Below are 14,523 nucleotides of genomic sequence, written 5' to 3'. Positions count from 1 at the left end.
TTTAATTAATTCAAAACAGGGTTATATGAGATAAACTCTTAGACCTGAATAACCATGGTGTGTGACTGATTCTACTTGCCCCTTGGTCTCCCAGGAAACATAATCTGCAGCCTAATTGGAACTGCTAGAATCTTAGATCTAGTCCCATATTGAAAAGATTAGCTTGAACCAGGTAATGGTTTTTCCAATCAAGATAAAAATTAAGGATAATTATCTTTTAATTATCAGTAATGGGTAGTATAGAAAGAGCAAGTATAATCAAATATAACAAAACCTCACAAAGTTTTATAGCATCTCATTCTCACCCCACTCAAACATTTAAAATTAGAGTTGAGAGTGAGAAGCAAATATTTGAGTTTCCTCTACTTACTTCTCCTGACCATTTGGTGATTTGATACTAATTAATGGTGATGACATGGTCAAAAGAAACAAGGATGTGTCATTTTCTTCCAAAAAATTTTAAGAAATCCATGTAAGCAGTGTGCTGATATCTAAAAATAATGGCTAACAATAAAAATCCCCTTTCATTCACATAAAGTTTTCTGCTTATACACAATTACAGTGGAATATTTCTGCTGACATTCTGTAACTCTGCCAAGAGTTACCCTAACCTCCTCTGGGAAACTTTTTCCATATCTTTGGACAATAAGGTAAGAGGAGACCAGAGATTCTAGTGAAATAAATTTAACATGACATTTCTAAAAAGTACTGAAGAGATTAGAAAATTTAAGTTTGCGGTGAAGTCTGAGAAGATGCAGGAGAAGTAAACAGGAGCTGTGCACTAAAAGATGTAACTTTTTCCATCAGGTACCACAGATCATGGTTCTGCCTCCCTTTCTCTTCTAATCTCTTGAGTTGCAGTTTTCCCCTCTAATCTCGTAATTGCAGGCAGCAATTCAGAGGTCAGGTTACTAGAGATTGCACTTTTCCGTCTATACTATGATGAGGATGGGGGATGGAGAAAGCAATCACGAGCAGAGAAAGGTATTTTACACAAAACTAATTATAGATGTTTCCATTCACAAAAGAAATGCATTTCAGATAGAAAGTGTGTGCAGTTCATGTGCCTGATGTTACTATAAGTTTGAAACTTTTCCATAACAAGGACTAACATGCTTCTTGGTTTAGTCTCCTATCAGAATCCTGATGGTAGGTCAAGCATAAAAAGTATTACTTTAATAGACTATTCCTAGTTGCATTCAAAATCTTACTGATAGATGGTAAATTAGGTTAAGCTGCCACTGGATTAAGTAAGGCTGTAAAAATTAAAATTTTGACACAGTGTGAAAAGTAGTTCCAGAATATATGGCCAAACAAACACAATGCCAGAGACATAAAAGTCTACACTGAATATCAAAGACAAGCATGTCTTTCAGGAGCTGACCAAAGTTTCTCGGACTGGGATTGGAATGCTTCATGGCTAGAGCTTCATTCTGAAAATATTATGAAGTCACTGATCTGGAATTAATAAAAACAAATTTTGCTAGACTTCCTGTCTAACAAACACCCTGATACTGACAGATTAAGTACTTCACAAAAGAAAAAAACTGTCTTAAAGAGAATGATTTTTAAAAATAAAAATATTCTTCTGAGTATTAATTTGATACTCATTTGCTTTTTAAGTCAGTCTTTCTATAACTTTTCCTCAGGACCTACCAGGCAAAAAAACAAAAACAAAAACAAAAAAACAAGAAACAACACACCAAAAACAATCAAAAAACCAGGACAGCAATGTTCAAAGCTATATACAATGTTCTATTCCAAAGTCTAAGAGAAAAATAATTCTATATAAAATGTACGATTCCCATAAAGATAGTTGAAGCTCTGCATGCGGTAGTGCTGGTTCCCCCCATCTAAAGTCATTTGGGGTAGGGGGACTGAAATCTAGCTTGCTTTCTCCTCACTACACCTCTCATACAGTTACAAGGGCTGTTTTAGCCTAGGGATTCCAGTTCACAAAAAAATCCAATAGATGTTAAGGAAGGACCTAAAGAAAAATGTACAATGTATTTCCATTTACTATAAATTGATGATGGATCATTACTTTATGAACCACTAAGAAAACTAATGCCAAATTAAACTATAACTAGATAATTTTTATCACATAAATTATTTTATGCTTATTGAATTAGGTTTTCCTGATAAATCTCATAGTGATATATGATAGTATCACTCAAGGACAAATACATTTTGGAGAATTTTTTAGTGTATGCACAGACAATAAACAACAAACAAAAGCTACTTGGCTGAAAGCATCGATACTAGAAATAATAAAATATGAAAAAAAGAGCCTTTTTAAAATCAATGAGATAGAGTAATAGAGCTTCTGATGCCAGAGTACATAATGCTTATCTTTCACCCATCTGTTCACTCATTCATTTCTCCAGTAGTCATTAATCCCCTATATGGGATGCAAGTACTAAGCTAGGGATAGGGCAGTGCACTAAGCAGGAAATGACTTATGAAGAGACTGGCATTCATTTAAAAATATAAAAAATTAATATACAACTATTCTAAGTATTATAAAGAACAGACACATGGTACGCTGACAACATGACTGATCAGACAGAGTTATAAACACAGTTAATATGCTTGGTCAGGGTATCACCCTACAGACAATACAATCATTTAGGCATGCATTGGCTCTCTCTTCTACCAAGTTAGATTGTCCTTGTCCCTCTCTCTACTTCCTGCAATTACGTCCCCTAATAAAGTAAAGACACACAGCCCTCTGCTTCAGGCTCTTCTTCCTGGGGAACCTACACTGAAGACAGACCTTTGTCATATGCTGTGTCTTCATGATATTCAGGAAATCATTGTTTTAGTGCTTAAAAGATGAGATCACCGACGGAAGAGTGAGAAGAGAAGAGGACCTAACACTTGGTCTTTTATTGGCTATAAGAAGGATAATATCTAGAAAAGAAGGTTGTGATTTCCCAGAGAGTGGATGGACTGCTGTAAAGTATTGTTGTGAGGGAGTTTGTTGCTTTTTAATTACTAAATTTGGTCAGATCTTGACTGCTGTGGATATTTGATATGAAGCAGTATCAAAGAAAGTTAAATAATATGCAAACAAAAGTGTGGTGGAGGAAGTTTTTATCAAACCACATTTCTCTGAGGGAAAACCCCAGGCAAACTCTGCAGAGAGGAATCCGTAACCAGTCACCAGATCTCCTCCTCTGTGTCCTGGCTGAAAGGCAAACGGGAGTGGGTACAGAATGAGGAGAGGATGATCTGGTGGCATCTAGGTTATTAATTTACAAAATTTTATCTTTAAATTTTTTGATTAAAAAAGATACATATCAAAAAATTAAAAGAAAAAAGGCTCCTAGAACAAGTTTTTGTAACGAGATATTAAACAAAAGAATAGAAAGTGCAGCAGCTTGAGTAAGGCACATCAGTATACTTAAAACTCTATTTCACAGCAAGATTTTCTTCCTTATGCACAGGAAGGCATAAGAGTTCCTTAAAATACTTTGTGTCTTTAGGAATGCTCAGGATTAGAAAACAAATCTTCCTTAATACTGAGAATTTATCACAAGGCTAGAAGGAACTGAAATAACATCCTGTTTCAAGAAGCTACATGTCTTTCAAATTTTTTCAAAATTATTTCTATATCTATTAGTTATAGGATTTACTTTTTTTTTTTCTTAAAGATTTATTTATTCATGCATACAAGAACCGAGGTACAGGCCAGAGGCGCAGGAGGATGAGAGGATTCACCAGAGACAGAGCGGGGAACAGAACAGGCAGCCTGACTGAAACACACTGCTGAGGGGAGCATCGGGAGAGACAGGAGAGGTCTGCTGCGCCATGTGGGATTCTCGCCTGCAGGGCTGGCCGGGCCGGCTGGGATCCAACCCGCACTGCAGAGGCTGCGGGCAGCCTCACAGTGCCACGCTCAACCCCTGCGCCACCACCAGAGGCCCTAGGATTTACTTTTTTAAAAGTCAGAAATAATTATTTCATTAAAACATCTCTTCATTTAGGTTAGTGTAAAAAAAAAAAATCAGTTCTGCCTGATTTTTAACTCTGATTTCCTGTCAGTTCCAGTCAATATGCTGAGTCCTATTATTATTAACGTTTAATGGGTATATTAATACTCTAAGTCTTTATTGAAAGACCCACATTGTTTTTGTGGGGAAAAATTTCCACATAGGTTTTATTTTCATAGCATGTATTACACAGGCCACATATAGTCAGGGAACTAAGATTTATAACTAATGACAATGAAGAACTTCAATTTCAATCACAAAGCAATGCCTGGTAATGAAATTCTTTTTTTTTTTTTTTTAAGATTTATTTATTTTATACAAGCACTGGGTACAGTCAGAAGTGTGGGAAGGTGACAGAATTCACTAGAGACAGAGCGGGGAGCTGAACAGGCAGAATGACGAAGTACACTGCTGAGGGGAGCAGTGGGGGCGGCAGAGAGGTCTGTGCGCCATGTGGGACCATCCCCTGGCAGCTGGGGATTGAACCGGCACTGCAGAGGCTGCGGGCAGCTTTGCAGCTTTGCAGCTTCGCAGCCCAACGCTCAACTGCTGCGCTACCAGGGAGGCCCTGGTAATGAAATTCTTAAAGTCCTTAAATATGAAATGTTTTTGAAATACAAAGTGTTTCAAAGGATCACGTGGAATGTTTATTTTCGTCAATGCTTTAGGTAATTAAAAACCACGACAATTAAAATCTTTAACCCATAATAATGTCTCTCTCAAGTGTTGTACAATTAACAACTACCTTTCAAAAACAGTAACAAAGCCATATTGAATATGCTGTACTAAAAAATAAGAAAAATTCAACGATTTTTCTGAGGAGTGTTGGTGGACTGTTCTGGCCACCCGGGCCTTAGAACCAAATCAGTGGGCTCTTGCTCTGAGTTTGGTGCTTCTTTGCAATACGCAGCCATTTATCTCACTACTCAACAGCATAGCCTACACTAATCAACTTTACCTCCTCCAATTTTCTGATTCATACTCATGTAGATGGTATTCTAACAATTCCAATTCATTGAGAGGCACAACAGCTGCCTGCCAATACCACAGTGGATTTAGTTTTCATTTGATATTCAGAATACCCAACTGACAAACACCAAGTCAAATGACTTCAGAGGTTTGAAAGTCAGCCTAAAACATCCAGCAATTTTACACTAACACTCAGTAGCTAAACAGTCTATTCTTTCCTTATAATTCCAACGAAAAAACTAAAATGTCAGCTGCAAGGGTTTTAAAAATAGTCTTTAGGTGTTTCAGATTTCCTATCCCTTCTTCAGCAGACTAATGGAGTGCCTAATAATCAGTATGTCCACATTTAAATATCCAGTTACACTGGTGGCAGTCAAAAAAGCTTTTCTAGGAAGAGCAGAAAAGGAACTTGGGGGGACAAAATGGTAGGGAATGGTTTCAGGACACCCCATCCCTTTTAAAAATACAACAAACAATAACTCAAGACTTTATAGTTGACATTATTATAATTTGAAAATTATTTTCCTAGGAGCGAAATTTATAAATGGTATAAAAATATCAGCTTAACTGGACTAAAACATTTAGGCTGATCTTAGTTTATTCTTTATCTTAGCATCTCACCTTACAGTTCTATATTTCAATGCTCTGACAGATTTGCTTGGCTGTATGATCTAAGATTACTTCCTTTCTATAAAGAAACAGGTTTCTCTTTTGATGCTAAAATATTTCTGCTCAGAGTTTGAACCTTTGTCTCTTTAGGTGGGGTGAAGATGTTAACATGGAAAAAATGCAAGTCATTATTTTGTACCTTATTAGGTACTTCTAAGAAAAGATAAGAAGATCTTAGAGTTAGTAAATATAGCTTTTCTGACTTCAAATAAGCTATGGTATTTGAGTTACATCTATCTGGATTGGGACATGAGACAGGCAAATACATTTTGGCTGAAGGTGTTAATCTACTAAACACATGAAAACAAAAGTGTATCTTTCCATTTTCTTTTTCTTTTTTAAAGATTTATTTGTTTATGCACACAAGAGCTGGGCTATAGGCCAGAGGTGCTGAAGGTGAGAGGATTCACCAGCAACAAAGTGGGGAGAAGAATAGGTGGAGTGACCAAAACATACTGCCAAGGGGAGCAGCTGGCAAGACAGGAGAGGTCTGCAGGGCCATGTGGGTCAGCTCCCTGGCTGGGGATAGAACTCATGCTGCAGAGGTTATGGATAGCTTCCCAGTGCTGCAACTTAACCCCTTGTGCCACCAGGGAGGCCCCTCTTTCCATTTTCAAACGATGGTATCATATGATGGGAGGGATCCCAAGCTTCTTGAGGGGTGGGGAAGAGAAAGCTGTTAGAAGACAAGCTGCAGAACTCTCATTGCATGCATCCCTGAGATTCCCTCTTACAGTCTCTGGGATCTTCAATCTCTATGGGCACTAGCTAACACTAGGCCTCACTTAAAATTCTCACTCCATTTCCCAGATCTACCTTAATCCAACATGTATCCATAAAAATCCCTAGCATGATTCCAGAATTCAAGCCTGGAGAGGAGGAGTGCCTTGAGTTTGGTAGCATCTCCTGGAACAGTACTACAATACACATTCTTGGATTCTGCGTATCTGCCAAGTAACAACATGTGGTGACCAGTTAGTAAGGAATTCGGTGAAATGGCTACCTTCTGCAACATACAAAAGGAAGGGAACAGGCTCATGTTATCCGTAGAAGTACTCTATAAAAACTTTCTTTTTTCACCCAAATCACACGGAAAAAGCCAAACACCACAAACTCAATGTCAAGAAATATAAAATATTTCTTTTGATCAACATATTTGTATGACATTAAGTTCCTAATCCAAATATTATATGCAGATCTCCTTGTTGATGCAAATAATCTCACAGTTATTTGGAAACAAAACTAATAAACATCCTATTTCCTTAAAATGAAGACAAGAATAGTTAACTACTACATGGTGTGAAATATTCAAACATACTTGCATAAAAGATACAAACATTATGAGAATACTGAGATGTGGTTGTTAAGAAAATCTGCAGCTATAGAGGTAAATCTGACAATCACAAAATTACAGTCATTTTGATTCTTCTGTAGTTTCAATCTGAGTATACCTGAAACCAAATATTTCAATTTATGAACTATGCTAAGCTTCTCTTTTCCAAGATTTACATGTGCAATAGGTCACATGCAGAAATATTTAATTTCATAAGTGTTTCAAGAATATACCAAGTTCATAATAATAAAATATAACGAAAGGGAAAAATTAATATTTTAAACATTATTTAAATAAAAACTACATGACTAAGACCTGAATGGCTGCCAGTCCTAACTGCCTATTGTAATTTTGTAAAATTTACTTAGTACCAACTGACAAAAACTAAAATTATGCTATTACTAAAGGTGACTGACAAATATGTTGAGAAGATTTGTTCCTTTTAATTCAAACCTTTTACACTTATATTTAAGGAATTTGTAATATTAAACAAAAGACAAATGTTGATCTAATTTTATGTACTACTTCTGCCAATTTTTCTGGGGAAAGCCTTCCACAGGCTCCTAAATATCCAAAGAATAAAGCCCACATTCTACTTGACATTCTAAATCCTCTGTAATTTGGGACCATTACTTCAATCTAATCTCACCTTCCTCTATTGCGTGAAAACTTTTTCTTGATAACCTGAATTGCTGAATAGCTTCAACTCTGTGCATCTTTTTTGTCCCACTTCTGAAATCTGCCTGGCACACCCTTCCTCCTTCTCTCCAGTTACTCAAGTCCCAAATGAATCAATTTTTTTACGCTTTAAGGGTAACCCTATGTCGGTTCATGCTTGTGCTCCCACAATTCTAGCACAGAAACTGACTTGAAATGATGTTCTTCAACTGTTGAATTTAATGGACTCTGTAAGACAACCCAATAAATAGTTTGCCCCCCCCACTCTAACTGGACCATGTCCAGTAACTAATTGATCTATGGAGTCACAATGCTCATATTGCATCCACTGTCCATGCAGAGAGTTTTAAACTTGTTGATTTTATGTCATCTCTCTGAGTTTTCTTTCTTATAGCAAACAAGTAAATAAATAAGTCACCTGTCCAAATGTGCAGGGCACAATTCTTGCCAGAATGCAGAGATATACTCCATTTGTGAGAACAAACATGCAGTTCATGATATAAAGAAGATCAAGGTCTGTATTACAGGAGAAGGACCATGGGAGAAATCCAGAGGAGGATGGTGTGCTTGTGTGAGGGAAACAATCAAGATTCTATATAGAGACGATCATGTTCAGTTAGTTCTGCCCTCACATAAAAGGTTTTAGTGATGATTCAGATCGCAAAGATCTTTCCTTTTACTGAACTTCTATAACATTTATAGTTTATACGACCTATTTTACCCTTAATAATGAGAATGATCATTAGAAATTGTGCTTAATGAGCATTCATTAAATGCCATACCCTTACAATTAACACTTTGCTACTATATACTTTATATGCACAACAACCTAATCTATTAAAACACTTCCATTCTACAGATTAGCAAACTTGACACAGAAATTAAACAGCCTGGGAAAATTAAGATGTTGACCTGGGATCACTATACAGAACAGTTACAAGAATTCATTTTAGACAACACAGTCAAGGAAACATCAGACATATCTAGGCAAAGGATTTTTTTAAAACTATTTCATTCTCTTCACTATAAATCCAGATCTGGTTTATTTAGGTCATGGCAGCCTCACACCTTAAGCACCACTAGACCTCCTTTTTGACTTGGGTGGCCGTGGGCAACCAGATACTTGTTGGTCTGGAGATTGTCGGAGCCTTCCATGTTGAAGGACCTTGGAGGTGTTTTGGCCCTCTTAATGAAAATAGGTTGATGGATTTTGGCACTGGAGCCAATATCTGTTTATCTTGGTAAGTATTACCTAATTACCACTTAAGTGATTGACAACCTAACTTCCAACTCCAGAGCTAGGGATGTATAAGAGCTCACTACCATACTTCCAAATCCGAAATGATATTTCTAAATTTTCTCCTCCCCAGATATCCATGCTACTGTCATACTATGAAGCTCATTGGAATAGTTTCTGTTCATGGCAAACAATCCTCCAGGTATTGTAGGTAACTTTATTGGTGAAGAAGCTCCTTCTGGTCTTCTGAGACCAGAAAGGTGCTATTTGAAGTGTAGCCCCAGTAGGGGACAAACAGTGAGTGTGTCTGTCTGTATGGATGGATGGTATCAATCACCAGGCACAGCACGGTCTGCCAGACCTCATGGATGACAACCAGCAAGGGGTGCAGGCACACCACATTAACTTCCAGAGGCTGTCTAGGACCACCAGGACTTTTCTTGTGCAGGGAATGCTCCGGTTATTCTTTCTTCAATCAATCCTTCCCTCCCACTTTGTACTTTTTAATATGTTAACTTTTCCAGGAAGTTATTTTGGACACATTTAGTTAGTTCTTTCAAATCACTAAAGTCACTATCATCATCCAGTAGGATGATTTCATGACAAAGGCAGGCTGGCGTGCAGTCTAGGACTCTGTACACAGTCTGGAGCAAGGACAACAAAGCCTCACTGTAAAAACAACACTAACAACTGTTAGATTTCTCAGGTAAGACTTGTCTTTACATGCTGCATTCATTCCTTCTATCTGGCACATCTCTATAATAGCCCAAGTAGATGATATGCATACTGAAGGCTTATTTCTAATAGCCCAAGTTTCTCTACTTCTGATTGTGTTCATTAAAAATAATACCCAATTCAGAAGAGAATTTCATACTGGCTTTTTCTGTATCTTCAATAGTATTAGCTATCACATTATCAGTTTTGTTTGCTTTGGACTATAACTCTTAATGCTTGACTTGGACCTCCAATGACACAGTGATGAAATCAGGGGTGGGGGGTAGAGGGGATGGTCCATGGGGACCAGACCATTGATGGGCACATTTTCAAGTGGCTGAGTCTCCTCACTAAAGTTGAAATAATAAAACACAAAGCTGTGCAGGATCTCCCCTGGTGGCACAGCAGTTGAGCGCTGGGCTGCAGGCTGCCCGCAGCCTCTGCAGCACCGGTTCGTTCCCCGGCAGCCAGTGAGGGTCCCACAAAAAACAAAAACAAACAAAAACAAAAACAAAAACAAAAAAACCAAAAACACACAAAGCTGTGCAAGTCACAGATGTAAAAAGGCATCCATAACAGAAATATCAAGCTATGACACTTCCCATTATAGACCTCACATAGCTGAAAGGCCACCTTCAGTTTCCCTGACACTGGTAGCACAGAATGGCAGCCTGCCAGGACTCGGGCTGTGACATCTGCTCTCCTTCCACAGCCTGCAGCATTAGCCTCAGCGGGCAAAGCTGCCCAGGAGGAAATGCAGCACCATGTGTGGTGGTGGCTAAAGGATTACTCAGTGCCCAAACCACAACTTCTGCCTGAAGTTAACTGTTATGTGATGCCTTGACATCTGGTAAAATCAGGAAGGCCTTGATTCTGCCCTCCCCACACTGGTCCCATAGATAAGAGTCCCTAACACTTTCTATCAAAGTGCTCAGGTGTAATTTCTGCTTATCCCTAAGTAGCAGGTTTCAGTTCCCCTTCAGCTTGCAAAATGACTTAAATAAGCCAATCACATCCTTCCCCTTCCGTGGGAATCAGGGAATAGCCCACCCTAGTCATACTACAAAGCCAAAGCATAGGTTCCTAGGTCTCTAGACATTCACTCTCTTCGTAAGTGCAACTCCAGTGTACAACCTATGGTGTGCAGAGTCTTCTTCTCTGGAGTGGTGAGAACATGTGACTGATAAACAGCTGTATGCCCTCCTGCCAGTGCTGGGTCTCATGTGTTCAGCCATCTCCACAGCCCTATGGCAGGATCCTTCCCTCATCAGAAGGGTGAAGAGGCAGTCAAAACAGCAGTTAACTTTGCTCTCCAAGCTTTTAACTCTGTAATACAGGATTGACGACATTTACCTTGCAGTTTATTGTGAGTGTCATGTCTAGCAGTTATTGTGAACACCGTCTAGCATACAGGGCTAGACATAGAGTTGATTCTAATACCATCACCATCCTCCATATCACCACAACTCTTTAAAACTCTTAAGAGTTAGAATTAGTAATAATAGTAATAATTGAGTTTGAAACAAAAGATGAGGGCACAAGTGGCAGAGTTTATTTAAAAAGCAATCTTGTTTTTGTTAATGAGAAATAATAATCTATCAATTCCAGGTATCACAAAGAGAACCAGGAGAGTTTTAGGTAAATAATGAAAATAGACATGAAACCAAGACTCTTTCAAGATACTGAATAGATGGTTCAACTGGACTTTGCATGAATCTTGATATGCAAGTGTACAATAATTTGTAGTGATAAGAGATCTTTTAATAAACTAACATTTTTGTGGGAAAATGCTTTATTTTTAAACAAATGAAAAAATCGGGTGCTTCTGTTAAGAGAGAGGGGGACAATGGAACTTACAAAGCATTATTCTGGCAGAATTCTCTTTTCCTCAGATTTTTCATTAACACATTTCAGTTGACAATTACTTTTTTAAACATACAACCCAATGCAATAGTCCTTCCTGAATTCAGCAGTACAACCTTATGCGTTTCAATTTCTTATGTAATTATCTAATTTATACAAATCTGTACGCTTATGTATTTGGGAAGAAGGGAAATTATAAAATATGTATTATATATATTCATATTCCGATGAAATGCTAGAACTATAAAGAAGAGGGAGAGGATAAAATTTATTTAACTGTGTAGAGAGCCTATTAGACACACATGGGGTCAGCATTTTATAGTACCTTTTTGTACTTTTTTTTTTTAATTTTAGATTTGGGCTAGTTTAGCAGAGCTGATGCATAATTCTGTCATTTAGGGGATACAAACTTTATTCTCTTCAGAATTCTAGTTTGATACTGAAATATTATTTATTATGATAAAGCTGAGATAAACCATAATCCAGGTTATGTTACTCAATAAACAACTGAATACTATGTTGAGATATTTTTAGTGTACCTTTGAAACATAGCTTCTTGGCTACCACATTCAATAAATATTTAAGCAAGAGCTTAAGGCAGATTATTGTTAACATGCTGTAAAAAAATTGCACAGTGATAAAGTTTGTAATAAAAATAAGCAGAACACCCACTGCTTATACACGATAGTTAAGTATATTAGCTGGTCTCAAAAGCATTACCTTTTACTCCAACAGCAGCAGTATTCTGTCCAAACTATTAGCTTCAGACAGTGCATATTAGCTGCAGACTATTGGAAATCTTTATATTTGTATGCTCAAAGAAAATTATTTTCACTATATAATAGTTAAATATAAAACCAAGGATTTATTTTTTTTTAAAAAAAGATTTATTTATGCATACAAGAGCTGGGGTACAGTCCAGAAATGCAGGGGGGCAGTGCTAGATTCACCAGAGACAGAGTGGGGAGCAGAACAGACAGAATGATTGAAATACACTGCTGAGGGGAGCAGCAGGTGAGACAGAAGAGGTATGCTGCACATGTGGGATGCTTCCTGGCAGGCCAGGGATTGAACTCATACTGCAGAGGCTACGGATTGCTTCATAGCGTGGTGCTTAACCCCTTGCTCCACCAGGGAGGCCCCTGAGGATTTATCTTAAACACAAGTGGGGAGGCAAAGGGGGGAAAATCTCTTCCATCCTTACAAAGTAGCTTTAAAATTTTATCATCCCTTGAACTATATGAATTCCTGTATTTTACATGTTGGAAAAAAGCAAGACATGATATGCTTCTGTAATTCACATTTCTTATAGGATATAAACTTATAAAAGGAGGCCACTGGTGGGCCAGATTTTTCATTTACTCTCAATCTGTGAAGTCTGTCTTTCCCTTGGGAAAGACAGTATTAAATTTACACATAATTTGGCTCAGTCTTTAGAAATTGAAAAAAAAGAAAAAAGAGAGACAAAGACAAGTGTTTTCTTGATTCCTTAATACTTCACACCATTTTCAATATTCAACAATCATATGTTTTGGTTAATTACAGTAAATAAGATGTCATTAGCTCATATAAGGCTGCAATTCATCTTTAAAAAAACTTGTAACAACCAATTCACAAAGCCAAACATGTTCAAAATCACATACATTTACTGTTGACACTAGATCAGAGCATTCTCTGCATATAACACTTGGGGAAAAAACAAAAACTAAAAACACAAAACTAAGCACTTGAAGAACTCTTATCAGTCTTCATCTAAATCCACATATAAAACAGGACTCTAGCTTCACACATTATGGTAGGATTTACTCAGTTGACTTTTATCGTATTTTCTCTTTTTAGGTATAAACTCGTGACATTTTCTTTCTGTCACAAAGCTAATATAGCTTCTGATAGGGGAGCAAATCAATAACGTAGCAATTCAGTTGGGGGAAACAACACACGAGAACACGACTAACTGGTATGCGGCAGTCTCCTAGACATGGAACAGTGCCTGGCATATAGGAAATAATATTTAGTAGAGATTTTTTGAATGAATAAATGTATGGGTACAACTCTTCTATTTAAAAGCCATCGTTACTTTCGCTTACATTAGCATCACATGTATGAGGAGTATCTGTTAAAGGTATCAAAAGTGGAAAATGTATTTAATATTTTTAGTTGCAGCATAATAATCTTTTTATCATGGTATCAATGTCTACTCCCAGAGGATCACACATAACAAAACTCATTAATTTCATTATGAATTACAACAAAAGAGAAGTAGAAAAGAAGCCTGTTACTGATAACAGGACAGGAATCCATATATAAATAGGGGAAAGGTGACGAGGAGGGCTTTTAAAGTATTTAAATCAACTTTAAATGAATATTTAAAGTACTCAAAATGGACAAAACTACTACTAAATTGGGACAGAATAAAAGTATTATGTCATTTACTAAACTTGGAAAATAATGAGAAAAAGAGAACTTATTAGAGTTGTAGAGAGACTTAGAGTAGCACTTTATCAACAAAAAGGTAGAACTATTACACTGACATGCAGTGACATAATAAAAGCCTTCTAAATAATAAATTTAAATATCTTACTTGATGTAAAAAATTTATTTAAAATCTAAACATATTTAGAAATTTGCATTTTATTTTTTATTTTTTTTTTTTAATATTAAATTTTATTTTTATATTCCCCCATACAATTGCAAACGCCCCATTCTGACCCCAATCCTTCCCCTCCCGCCCCCACCCCCAAAAAGTGTCTCTGGTTCATAGTTTTTTGTTGATTTTGATTTTCACTTTCTTATATTCATTTTCCTGGTCCCTTATTTAAGTTTTCTAGATTCCTGCTATGAGTGAGACCATCCGGTATTTTTCTTTTTCTTTTTGGCTTATTTCGCTGAGCATGATCCCTTCCAGTGCCATCCATGTTGCTGCAAATTGCATGTGTTTATCTTTTTTGAATGCTGAGTAATATTCCATGGTATATATGTACCACATCTTCTTGATCCAGTCATCTATTTTTGGGCATTTGGGTTGTTTCCAAAGCTTAGCTATTGTAAACAGTGCTGCTATAAAC

The 14,523-nt window shown here is 37.0% G+C and overlaps 1 protein-coding gene and 1 pseudogene across 2 annotated transcripts in view; both read right to left on the bottom strand.

The window, feature by feature from the left end:
- The window catches only part of UBE2E2 (ubiquitin conjugating enzyme E2 E2), a 296,676-nt gene that overhangs the window by 99,402 nt on the left and 182,751 nt on the right, over nucleotides 1-14,523 (bottom strand). The gene's annotated exons all lie outside the window — the stretch shown is intronic.
- Nucleotides 7,559-14,523, bottom strand: part of LOC119237557 (polypeptide N-acetylgalactosaminyltransferase 11-like) — a 141,436-nt pseudogene continuing 134,471 nt past the window's right edge.

This window comes from Talpa occidentalis, unplaced genomic scaffold (assembly GCF_014898055.3).
Source record: "Talpa occidentalis isolate TD23 unplaced genomic scaffold, MPIMG_talOcc4v2.1 talOcc4.10, whole genome shotgun sequence".
In the NCBI taxonomy this organism is placed as follows: Eukaryota; Metazoa; Chordata; class Mammalia; order Eulipotyphla; family Talpidae; genus Talpa; species Talpa occidentalis.
Note: the sequence above shows the minus strand (reverse complement) of the source record. Positions and strands in the feature narration are given on the sequence as shown.